The 12265-nt window shown below is 36.7% G+C and overlaps 1 long non-coding RNA gene across 1 annotated transcript in view; it reads right to left on the reverse strand.

The window, feature by feature from the left end:
* Nucleotides 1-4640: 4640 nt before the first annotated feature.
* The window catches only part of LOC148128829 (uncharacterized), an 82952-nt gene continuing 75327 nt past the window's right edge, over nt 4641-12265 (reverse strand). Inside the window, exon 3 of the long non-coding RNA XR_015745703.1 lies at nt 4641-4736. This is a non-coding gene — a long non-coding RNA (uncharacterized LOC148128829). The remainder of the gene's footprint in view (nt 4737-12265) is intronic.

Below are 12265 nucleotides of genomic sequence, written 5' to 3' on the forward strand. Positions count from 1 at the left end.
TCATGAAGAAAAGCCTGAATATGTGAACCTCAAATCTCAAATGTAAAGAAAAAAAGCAATACCTGAAAATCAACAGGAGATGATATTACTGGACATCTACAGTTACAGAACTGTCTTCTTATACTTAATGAGATTCATTCACAGATAACAAGACTAATTAATTTGTGTTAACTTAAGTCAATTAATTTAGGCTGGACCATAAGCAAGAGTCCACATATTATTTCTCCCTGCGTAGCTATGGAATCATATATGCAAATAGCATGCACAATTTTCCAACCTGATCTATTTCCATAGGCTGCTCCATAAGCAGTAGGACTAAATCGATTCTGGAATTCTAGAAAGTAGTTAAAAGGAAAGCTATATTTTTTCGATAAGGTATGTGTCGAAAATGAGATTTTTTAAAATTGTGTGAAATAGTTGGATAGCAATTAATTGACAAACCATGTTTTTTCTCTTATTGTTTAAATAAAATTTTGTATGTTTTGTAATACTCATGAGTGAAAATGCTTTCCTCTTATACCTGCAGAAAATGTGTTCCTCTTATACCTGCAGCCCATTCCCAGCTCAAGGTGAAAGAAATCAAGTAGTTGCATTAAAATAATGGCCTTTCCCCCTTAGATTAACATTATGCAGCATCATACATAACGCATATATAATCTACATGATCTTTGACATCATTATGTTTGAAGTGAAGTCATGTGATCAAGATTAGATGAATTAGGCATGTATACACTGGAGGAACACATCTCTTTTCTTGCCACCACTTCTATTATAATTCTGTTATCATCTTCTCCTTAGCAAATTAGAGCACCTGGTAAAATGCCAATAAAAATACATAGTGTATATTGTTTGCCGGTTCACCACATGGACATATCCAGGTGCTCAGAAAATTTGATTTCTGAAGTTGGTTACCTCTTATGATTGTAGCAACAAGATTTTGCCTCTGAGAAAGGGACAAAAAAATTCATGTGTTTTCTTTCTCTTTTTTGGTTGTCAGTGCTTGAAGAGATTTGAACTTCTCGTTTTAACATCCAGGAAAGTCAGTTCTCCCAGAGGCTCTTAAATAGTGTATTCTCCATCCAGTTTAGTCATTACAGTAAATGAAAAAGTTTAGTCAGAAGAATGATTTATTTTTTTAAAGGCAACTTTGGCTTATCACTATTATCCCCCCTCCCCTTCATGCCTTTTAAATTTCATTTCTCACTTTCTGATTTCCAGAGAGATTTGCCAGATGGATGATGAGGGGAAATGGTTGCTTTCAACTGTTTCTCTTCCTGGCCAAATTTCTTGCTAGAAGAAATTCTATCAAATTCTCTTTCTTCTTTTAATTCCTTTTCCGCTAGAGCAATCTTGTAAAGTTACAAACATATATACAAACCTATAATGACCTTTGTAGAGTATTGGATTATTGTTGTTACTGGATGATTAAACATGCCTGAGATCTTGCTTTGTTATTGATTATCTTGGCCTCTCTATATACGTTGTAATTTTTGCAAACTCATTTGTATTAGTGCTGGAAATTTCAGCGAAGAGCAGAAAAACTTGTTGATTATAGTGTCTTCATTTGATAGTAAAAAAGATACAATAAATCTCACACAGCTGCACAGGTATTACAATAAATAAAGGTTTAGCCAGAGCAGAATAAAACTTAAAGGAGAGAAGGGATTTTGAAGGCTTGTGGCATGGAGCTCATGGGGCCACTTTCTTTGAACATAAAACAGCCCTGCATCAGAGACTCTTCTGCAATTCTACAAGTTGTTTACAAACCTGTGCAGACCTTCTAGCACTATCTTGTGCCTAATTGGAAAGTGCTGGTACAAAGGCTTTAACCAGCTGCCGGTGAACCACAACAATCTGTCCTTCCTAAAGGTACAATACTGTTTTCTTCTTCCCATATACACCCTGTTTAATGAACAAATCCAAAAGTCACCAATTTATTTTTTTCATTTTTTCAGCAAAAGGTTCTTAAGAGATTTCCAGCCTTTTATAATAATATTAGTCATCTTTTGCCTGATGAAACATATCAATTTTGCCATTTTTGCAAGCTCGACTATTTTCATGAATCATTTCTCCATTTTGGACATTTCAGTGTTTGTACACACATGCACACACATACTTTATAATATTTTATTTTAAAGGCATACCAATCAGATGAAGGACATGAGGACAAAAAGAAGGACCTGGAAGACATTTGATATTGCTTGCATTCCATTCATCCTACTTAAGGATGAATGGAAAACATGTTCTCTTAGTAATGACAAAGAGATTTTTGTTGTTCTATAACAGGGGTCTTCAAACTTGACAGCTTTAAGACTTGTGGACTTTAACTCCCAGAATTCTTCCTCCAGTCATGTTAGCTCAGGAATTCTGGGAGTTAAAGTCCACAAGTCTTAAACTTGCCAAATTGAAGACCCTTGTTCTATAATATCATTTGAGAGCCATTTTCTAGAATTTTACCAAGTCAAATATTGAGCAAGAAACAATCAATGGGCTGATGATGATTCTGCTTGTTGTAGAGATGGGGGGAAATTCTAGTAAGCCAATACTACTGCCACTCTTCCCTTTAATCTGTGTAAGTTTTGAAAGTCAAAACTACACTGCCTGAGTCTAGGCACCATCTTTATCAAAACTGTGCAGGTGCTGTTCACATCCAAGACTGATGATTCAAAGTAGTGAGATGTTCAAAGAAGTTGGAAGAGATGCAAGATTTAAATTCTGGAGCTGACATAGTAGTGGTGGTATTCTACTGGTTTGACCCAATTCTGCCAAGCCGGTAGTGCTGATGAGCAGCAGCGACCGAACCGGGCTCCATACTAACCTTTATGTCCTGCTTTTGAAGCGCAGCTACTTTGTGCAGCATAGCAGATTGTTGCGTGGCAGCTGCTGAAGCGACAGGGAGAGTGTAGGCTTGCAGGAGATGAGTCAAAACAACTCTGTGCCTGCTCAAAGTGCATATTTGGCTCATGCACACACACAAAGTGCACCCACCAAGCCATATCCACCGAACCAGTGGAAACATTTTTGAAATGCACCATTGTGACATAGCAACATGGCCAAACTGATAGATTCTTCAGCAATTGGTCTTTGGCCTACAAAAGCTTTTATGCACCTACAATAAAAGCAATTCACTTGAACCATTCTTGAATCTTCCACTGCTAAAATCACAAGAGCAGTGTTTCCTTCCTAGAGAGAGATTTATTACCATGCCCAGGTTGAAGCTCTAAGCACTATGTCTTGACATTCATATTTTTCTTTTCATAGCTATATTTCCTTGTGGTGACAATTCTTGGTGAGTTTATGGTCATGTCCATCTAGTTTTCTTGGCAGTAATACAAAAGTAGTTTATTGTTGTCCTCTTCTGAGATCCTTTTTTGATTTAACAACTAACCTAAAGCCTGAGGATTCCTTGATAGTCTGTCATCTAAGCAGTAATCAGATTGAATGAAAAGTTTGCTTGATATTAGCTAAGAACAGCCAAGAATTTCCACATGCTGCAATTTGCTAAAATAGCATGAGCAACAACTGACCAAAAAAGTAAAGATTTTCATTTTCCAAAATGAAATAGCTTGACTTACGAAGATGGAAATGAAGAATCACCTATATTAGAGAAAAATCATATATTAACATATTCCCAGAAGAACTTTTGCATTGAAAATACTTCATATTACATCAGCAATCGGAAATGTTGCTGATTTGGCACTGTGAAAACTTCTGTTCACTTTTTAAAAGCCTTTTTTAAACTGATAAATAACTATCAATTTATAGATGAAATACTATTTTTAATCTGCATTTTGACATACACAAGCATTCTGCAACCATGTTTTCCTGACTTTTTAATTGGAGGATGGGCCTGTAAAATTCAAGCATAATTGTACTTCAATTCATATGCAACAAATGTTTGATTTAGCTATTCTTGGTTTAGCAACATTACCAAATTATAGTTATCTATATACCATATGATTTTGTGCCTGCATAAAATCTATTTGCTATATTACACATGGAAAATTACATAAAATATGTATATAATATGCATTTTTGAAATTTGCAATTTTATGCATGAATAAAGTATTCGTCCTTTAGTCCATGAACTCAATGCTTTACTGTATTGCTTCAGAAGTCCAAAATAAAATTGGAATAATATTTCTTTATTCTTAAAACACAATGACATTGGCTGTAAATTCTGTAACATACTATGGAATAAAAATTATCCTAATGGGTGAGCATTTATCTGTGCTACAATCAGGTCCCTCCCAAGTACATTCCCCTATATATAATTTTGAAGCCTTCTAGATGTTTCTTTTTTTAAAAAAAATCTAGTCTGATAAAATGTTGCAAAGAAACAATGTAAACATGTTCAAGATGTTACCTGATCTTCTACTTGTCCATCCGCTAACAACATAGTTCTTCAGAATGGAACAAATTGGGGCCAATTGCTGATTTGGAATGATAAACAAGCAAAAACAAAGAAACCTGAATTTGGAAATGGATTTTCAAATGGAAATTGGAAACCTGAATTGGCAAATCCAATAATAAAATGGAGTAAGAGAAGGGGGGAGGGGAGAGAGAAAAGGTTTTGAAAAATTTCCCCTATCCATCTTTATGAGAAGTGCAGTTGGCTAGAAAGTTACTTACTTAGAATATTGCTGTGCTCCTTTCTAATTAAGTTAATAAGTATTTGTTTGAATGTATTAATAATCTAACTCTCTCTCTCCTGCAGTGGAGTTCCTGTTCAGGATCTGAAAAAAAAAAAAAAATCCAGACGCTACATTGTGAAGGCTTTCACTATCTAGTAATTCCTATCATCCCAAAGGAGTGCTGATCTATTTGTATGTAAATATGAAGGTATTTGTATGTCTATAAAGAAACTTTAGGTTCTGTGTCAATCAGGAGAAGCTTTCTGCATTCGTTTCTGAAAACAGAACTGGATCAAATTTAGCACAGCAAGACCAGCCAGGAAAAAAAAAAACAGGCCAAATTAGAGTGAACAAACATATTCCTAGAGAAGTAAAAATAATCTCCAGTACATAACTGGTTCATTGAAAGAAGCAGTTGAATAGTATCTCAGAATGCTACTAATTGAATGCTCCTTTGTAGCAGTCTTCTTGATCACATGATCAGAAGCTGATGCAGGCTGTACACATTTATTTAAAACATGAGAGGAAATAAATATAACATACATGCACACCAAAGGTGGTATTCAGCGGTTCTAACCAGTTCTGGAGAACCGGTAGCAGAATTTTGAGTACTTCAGAGAACCGGCAAATACCACCTCTGATTGGCCCCATCCCCATCTATTCTGTGCCTCCTGAGTCCCAGCTGATTGGAGAACAGAGCTGGAAAGCAGGTTAGTGGGGTGGGGAGGGATTGGGATTTTGCAGTAACCTTTCCCCAGGAGAGGGGAGGGAATGGAGGTTTTACGGTAACCTTCCCCTGCCATGCCCACAAAGCCGCACCATTCCCACCAAGCCATGCCCACCAAGCCACACTCACAGAACCAGTAGAAATTTTTTTTGAATCCCACCACTGATGCACACATCAGATTCAACATGAGAGAAAATCAGAAAATGTTAGGAATGTAAGTCACCTAACAGTTATTTGGGTTGGAAATATATAAACTAGGATAGACATTTTAATACTATGTCTTTAAGAGCATGCTAAAACTGTAATTGGGTGTGGTTTCTCAAATGGCCATAAGATGGAGCCAGAAACCTGGTTTGTTTAGTCTCAGAAGAGAGTCTCAGTGAGTTTCTGTTCCCTTCTGTTGGAGAGAGTTGCCATTCCTCCTAATGACTGTTACTGATCGTTGATGTAAGTCTGTTACTGAACTGTTTTTTGATACTGGACTTTGATATTTGGATTATCCCTGAACTGAACACTGACTGCTTTACCTGTGAATGACTTGGACTGTTTGTTTGGACTTTGCTTAAATGCTTATTGGAAGTAAAAACCTACATTAACCGTACAGTGTATCTGTGTGCTGTGTGTGTGTTATTCTTCACTTCTCTCACTATGTCTCCCTGTATGCGCTCATTCTCCTAACGGGCAATTATCTCAACACTGATTATGGGCCCAGTTCATACCAGGCTCAGATAACTGAGAGTTGGTGTGAATACACAGTACTGCATACAGACAGCTGTTTACTGTTTAATTGTCGGTTACTATCCTGGTAAAGATGGCACAAGACACTTCAACAAGTCTATCACTAATAACCCGGTTGGATGGAACAAACTATGTTTCCTGGTCTATGAAGTGCAGTCTACTTCTGCGTAGGGAAGGGTTATGGAATTAGTTCAAGACAATGGTTGGGATACAGAACAATGGTTGGGATACAGAAAATAAGGACGATGCCAAGAAGCTTGCTGACTTTAAACAGAACAACAAATGAGCTCTTTGTATAATTGGACTAACACTGAGTGACCAGCAGCTAGTCCATATTCATGGAGAAGAGTCTGCTGCTAGGTGTTGGGAGAATTTGAAGAGGATTTATGTTCATGACAGTGTAGGTGCACACATACATCTTACACGTAAACTGTTTAGAGCACGTCTTCTGAAAGATGGAGATATGTTAGCTCATTTGAACTTCATGGAAATAACTTTTCAAGAGCTACATGAAAAGGAACTGATATTTTCAGAGCTGCATCAAGTTTACATCATTCTTTCCTCATTGGATGAAAGTTATGATGATTACGTATCTTCACTTGAAGTCCTGCCCAGAGATAAACTGACATTGATGGACATAACCAGAGGGTTGTTAAAAGAAGCAAGAAGACAACTGGATAGGGTCCAACTGAGGAAGGAACAACCACAAGAAGAAGGTTTGTCTTCAACTGCCTATACTGTTAGGAAATGTTTTTCTTGTGGGGCTAGGGGACATATAGCTAGATTCTGTAAGAAAAGAAAACGACAGAATACTGGTAATCACCAGAAGGCCAAGAAGAATGTTAGTTTAACTATGTCTAGCATTTCAACTGTAAACCATCATTTGTGGGATGTTGATAGTGGAGCATCACAATGCATTACTAAAGATAGAGAGAAGTTTGTAAAGATGTCCATGAGTAAGCAACATGTATCATTGGAAAATGGATGGAAGAGGAAGGCTTCTGGTATAGGTACTGCATATTGTTCTTGTGTAAACAAACATTTAACTATGTTATATGTACCTAAACTAAAATTTAATTTGTTATCAGTAAGGGCCTTAGTTAATCTTGCTTATGAAGTAACCTTTAGGGGAGATAACTGTATAATAGAGAAAGAGGGTAAAAGTGTTACTGCTAATTTAGAGAATGATTTATATGTGATACATGATGACCAGTTGAAGATGGCTAATTCAGTTTATAACAATGTAAAAGCCACATGATGAATGTATACATTTACTGCATAGACGTCTGGGGCATATTAATTTCAAAATGCTCAAACAAACTGTTGAATTGTCAGAGGGAGTAAAATTGAAACACTGTAGCAAGTATTTAAACTGTAATGCTTGTAGCCAAGAGAAAAGCAAGGTTACTCCAGCAAACAGACTAAATGGGTTTAAGACCAAAGAACCCTTAGAGGTTGTGTTTGCTGACATAATTGGTCCCAAGAAACCTAGTTTAGGAGGTGCCTGCTATATTTTGAGTATAATGGACCATTACTCACGATATGGTTTCTGCTATCTCATGAAAAACAAAACAGAAACATTCCAACATTTCTTTAACTGGCTAAGGTTTGCAGAGACAAAAATGAAAACTAAAGTAATTACTTTAGTTACTGATAACGGGACTAAGTTTGTTAACAAAAGATTCCAAACAATGTTGAAATTGGCTGGGGTTGAGCATAAACGTTCTGCATCTTACAGATCACAACATAACTCGTTTGTAGAACGAAGAGGGCAAACATTACAAGGCATGGCTCGCACTATGTTATCTGATCCAGGTTTGCCTGAAACACTGTGGGGTGAAGCCATACTATGTAGTAACCATGTGTTAAACAATGTAGTTAATACAACAACTGGAGAATTGCCATTCCCTCGGTGGCATGGCAGAAAACCAAATTTAAGTTATCTACACACATTTGGAGCTCCAGCATGGGTGCATACTCCCTTACAAGTAAGACTGAAAGGGCAGCATAGAACTAAGAAGTTATTTTTGTAGGTTACAAGGCCAATCATAGATCGTTTAGATTTTGGGATAAAGGCACAACTCATGTTTATTGTAGTGCTAGTGCAAAATTTCTTGAGCACGTTGGGTGGAATAAACTGGAATAGGAATCTAGCAATGATATTATTATTGACACCCAAATAGTCCCTAAAGATGAAATAAGTAAACCACGAATAGCCATTAAAGAGGAAGAAGAGGAGGAAGTAGAAGAACAGGCACAGGAGGAGGTAGAAGAACAGGAGCAGGTGGCACAGGAAAGTCCACCAGTAAGCCCTGTATTACCAAGATGTTCAACCCAAGTAACATGACCACCTGATAGATATCAGGCTTGTGTTGTATGCCAAGTGAATACAGTTCCTAGTAGTTATAATGAACTGAAACTGTATCCTGCTAAGGATCAGGCTGGTTGGATAAGGAACTGGAATCATTAAAAAGTTGGAGGTATATGAAAATGTTAAGTTACCACCAGGTAAACATGCCATAGGATGTAAATGGATTTATAAACTAAAGACAGGTGTAGACGGGACTGTTACCCATAAAACCAGGTTAGTAGCACAAGGGTTCAATCAGACAGCAAATGACTACAATGAGGTGTTTTCACCTAGTCTGAAAGCTACTACATTAAGGGCAGCTTTAGTGTGGGCAGCTAAGGAGGAATACATTGTAAATCATTTGGATGTAGAAACGGCATATCTGCATGCACAGTTGCAACTCGCTATATATTAAAAATGATAATACAACTGATTGCTAGAGATTGAAAAAGAGTCTTTATGGTTTGAAGCAATCAGGAACCAATGTATAGTTAAAGAATTATCTAAGATAGGTTTTGTAGCTGGCATGGCTGATTCATGTTTGTTCAAAAGAGAAAGTGGTGGTATAGTGTCATTGTTGCTATTGTTTACTGATGACACAGCATTAATCACCCAAATTGAACAAGAAGCTACTAAAATAATATCACTATTAGAATTTTTTTAAAAAATAAAACAGTTAGGTGAAATTAAACAATATCTTGGTTTAAAGATAGATAGAACTAGGGGAGGATACAAAATCTCACAGTCAGGTAAAATTAACCAATTACTAAAGAATTTTAAAATGGAACTTTGTAAGCCAGCTAAAACACCAATGAGCCAGGAGTTTAGCCACAGTGATGTTCAAAGTTCTGTTTTTGATAAGAACATTTATCAGTCTTTGATTGGTAACTTATCTTATCTCAGTAATTGGTCAAGGCCAGATATAGCATACAATGTTAATCAATTAGTGAGATTTAATACTGAGCCGACTGAAAGGCACTGGCAAGCTGCTAAACGTGTGTTAAGATATTTGAAACAAACAATGCATTATGCATTGTATTTGGAGCCTAAAGATGAACTGAGTTTTACTGCATATGCTGATGCAAGTTTTGCTACAGACATAAATACATGAAAATCTACATTTGGTACTGTAGAATTATTGGGAAAAGTGTTGATTAGATGGAGGTCTATTAGACAGAAACACCTAAGTTTGTCAACGATGGAGGCTGAATTCTCATGTTTGTCTTTACTATGTACAGATTTAGTTTTGTATAAGCAACTACTAATTGACATGGGAATTGATGTAACAGATTCTATTGTTATTTACGAAGATAACCAATCAGCAATACAGATGGCTTCAAATATTGCTGTTAAGACAAGAATGAAACACACAGATTTAAGATATTTAAATGTGAGACAATGTATGCAAAGTAAAATCATTAAGCTGGAATACTGTATGTCAGAAAACAATATAACAGATCATTTTACAAAGGCCCAAGGCTCAATAAATCATGAGGCTTGCTGCGAGGATTATGGACTTAGAATGTAAGGTTGTATACATTGTCCTACCCAAAGGGGAGAATGTTAGGAATGTAAGTCACCTAACAGTTATTTGGGTTGGAAATATATAAACTAGGATAGACATTTTAATACTATGTCTTTAAGAGCATGCTAAAACTGTAATTGGGTGTGATTTCTCAAATGGCCATAAGTTGGAGCCAGAAACCTGGGTTGTTTAGTCTCAGAAGAGAGTCTCAGTGAGTTTCTATTCCCTTCTGTTGGAGAGAGTTGCCCTTCCTCCTAATGACTGTTACTGATCGTTGATATAAGTCTGTTACTGAACTGTTTTTTGATACTGGACTTTGATATTTGGATTATCCCTAAACTGCACACTGACTGCTTTACCTGTGAAAGACTTGGACTGCTTGTTTGGACTTTGCTTAAATGCTTATTGGAAGTAAAAACCTACATTAACTGTACAGTGTATCTGTGTGCTGTGTGTGTGTTATTCTTCACTTCTCTCACTAAGTCTCCCTGTATGCGCTCATTCTCCTAACGGGGAATTGCCTCAACAGAAAATACTCTCAGGAGCAACTGAAATCACCCTCCCTGGTTAGAAATGCACATACTTAAATGCGCGCGTGCGTGCGTGCGCACACACACACACACAGAGGGAGAGGGAGAGGAAGAAATAGAAATTCCATCCTCAAAAGTAAGTATGCATGCGTATACACAGAAACATGTTACGGTGTTCCACATAAAAATATACTGGCACCTGTTGTGATGTTGGGAAAAGGAGTTGAAAAGAATTCCAGTGTACTTTGGTTTCCTCCCTATGTTAGTTATTATCCCAAACACTGCTGCCCATGAAAGTGAAACTGGAGCTTAGGTTCATTGTGATCTATGTTTCCTTTCACCTTTACCAGGAGTTTGGCTATCTTTTGAAAGTTTTTAGGCCATTGCTGGAAATGAGGCTTTGATGTATGGGTCATTTAAATACATTCAAACAATCATTGTCAGTTCACTCACCAAGCATGCATATACTGCAAATACTTGATTAAACTGAAAATATCACAGAATAATCATTAACAATAAGACAATCACCTAAGTTGCCTAAGCATCAGTGACCTGAAACTCTTTAGGTTTATTATTAACTGTTCTGCAGTCCTGAACCTTTACTGGCACTTTGCTTTACTGCCAATCATCGTCATCACTTTACGCTGCTTAAAAACAATACACAAAGCATAAAACAGAGGAGATATTGTAAAGGCAAAAAGATTTAGGTTGATTCTGAGATACATGCAACTCTGATAAATGCTCTCATTTACCTGACTATGAGATCAGGAGATCAAAGGCTGCAACTTCTAAGCCATATATGCAAGCAGAGTGAGACCTAGAACCCTCTCTTGATATTCTGTGACATTTTTGCAACACATCACATTATATTCCACCTGCTTTTCTACCACCTCTGTCCTCACCTGTCTGTTGCAATTTTGATTCTGCCTTTCTTTTTATATTTTTATTATCATAGTAATCTTTAGCAGACAAACTGAAAGTAATAGAATAAAACTTCACTGTGCCCACATTCTCTCAAGTTCTTTGTTCTTCTTTCTATTAATTTTTCTTTCACTTTCTTTACTTCTGTGTGTTCCAAGAAGAAAAGGAGTGGCATCTCTTGAGTCCTATCATCATCTATCTCAACTATCTCCATGTGGAACTTCTACTCCAAAGTACATAAATATATCATAAGCAAGAGTAAGCTGCTGCTGCTTATAATTTTACATCTTGTTTTTACATGTCTCTGTCCATCATTTGCTTTTCTTTTCTTCCCCATTATTGCTTTACCAAGAGAATCTTTTATCTACCTACACTCACTTCTTTTCAAATGTTTCCTTTCCTTCTGCAGTTTCCTCCTTGCTGCAGGGAGTGAAAAGGGAGTGGAAATAGTAATCTCTGTCTCTCCCTCCCCCTCTCCCTCCCTCCCTCCCTCTCTCCACTCTCCCCTCCCCAAGTATGTATTTGTGTGTATTTTATGTGTCTTGAAAGAATAAATGTAGCCTCATGATTATTTCCTGTGGGCATCTAACTGTCCACAGTGAAAACATGATGAATTGTTGGGATTTTGGTCTGATTTACTAGGACTTTTCATTTATTTTAATATTGTCATATATAAAAGTTGAAAATTATCAGACAAAGCAAGTCATGTTTCTGAAACTAAATTTATTTCACTTTCTGTTATTATTTTATATGATCTGGCTAGTTTCATAATGCTAAGAGAATGTTGTTAGAGCTAATTGCCTTAACCCCACCTCTCCGGTTTTATTTTTTATTTTTCCA

This window comes from Notechis scutatus, chromosome Z (assembly GCF_049901735.1).
Source record: "Notechis scutatus isolate UNSWTSFEM ecotype Mainland chromosome Z, rNotScu1.2, whole genome shotgun sequence".
NCBI lineage: Eukaryota > Metazoa > Chordata > Lepidosauria > Squamata > Elapidae > Notechis > Notechis scutatus.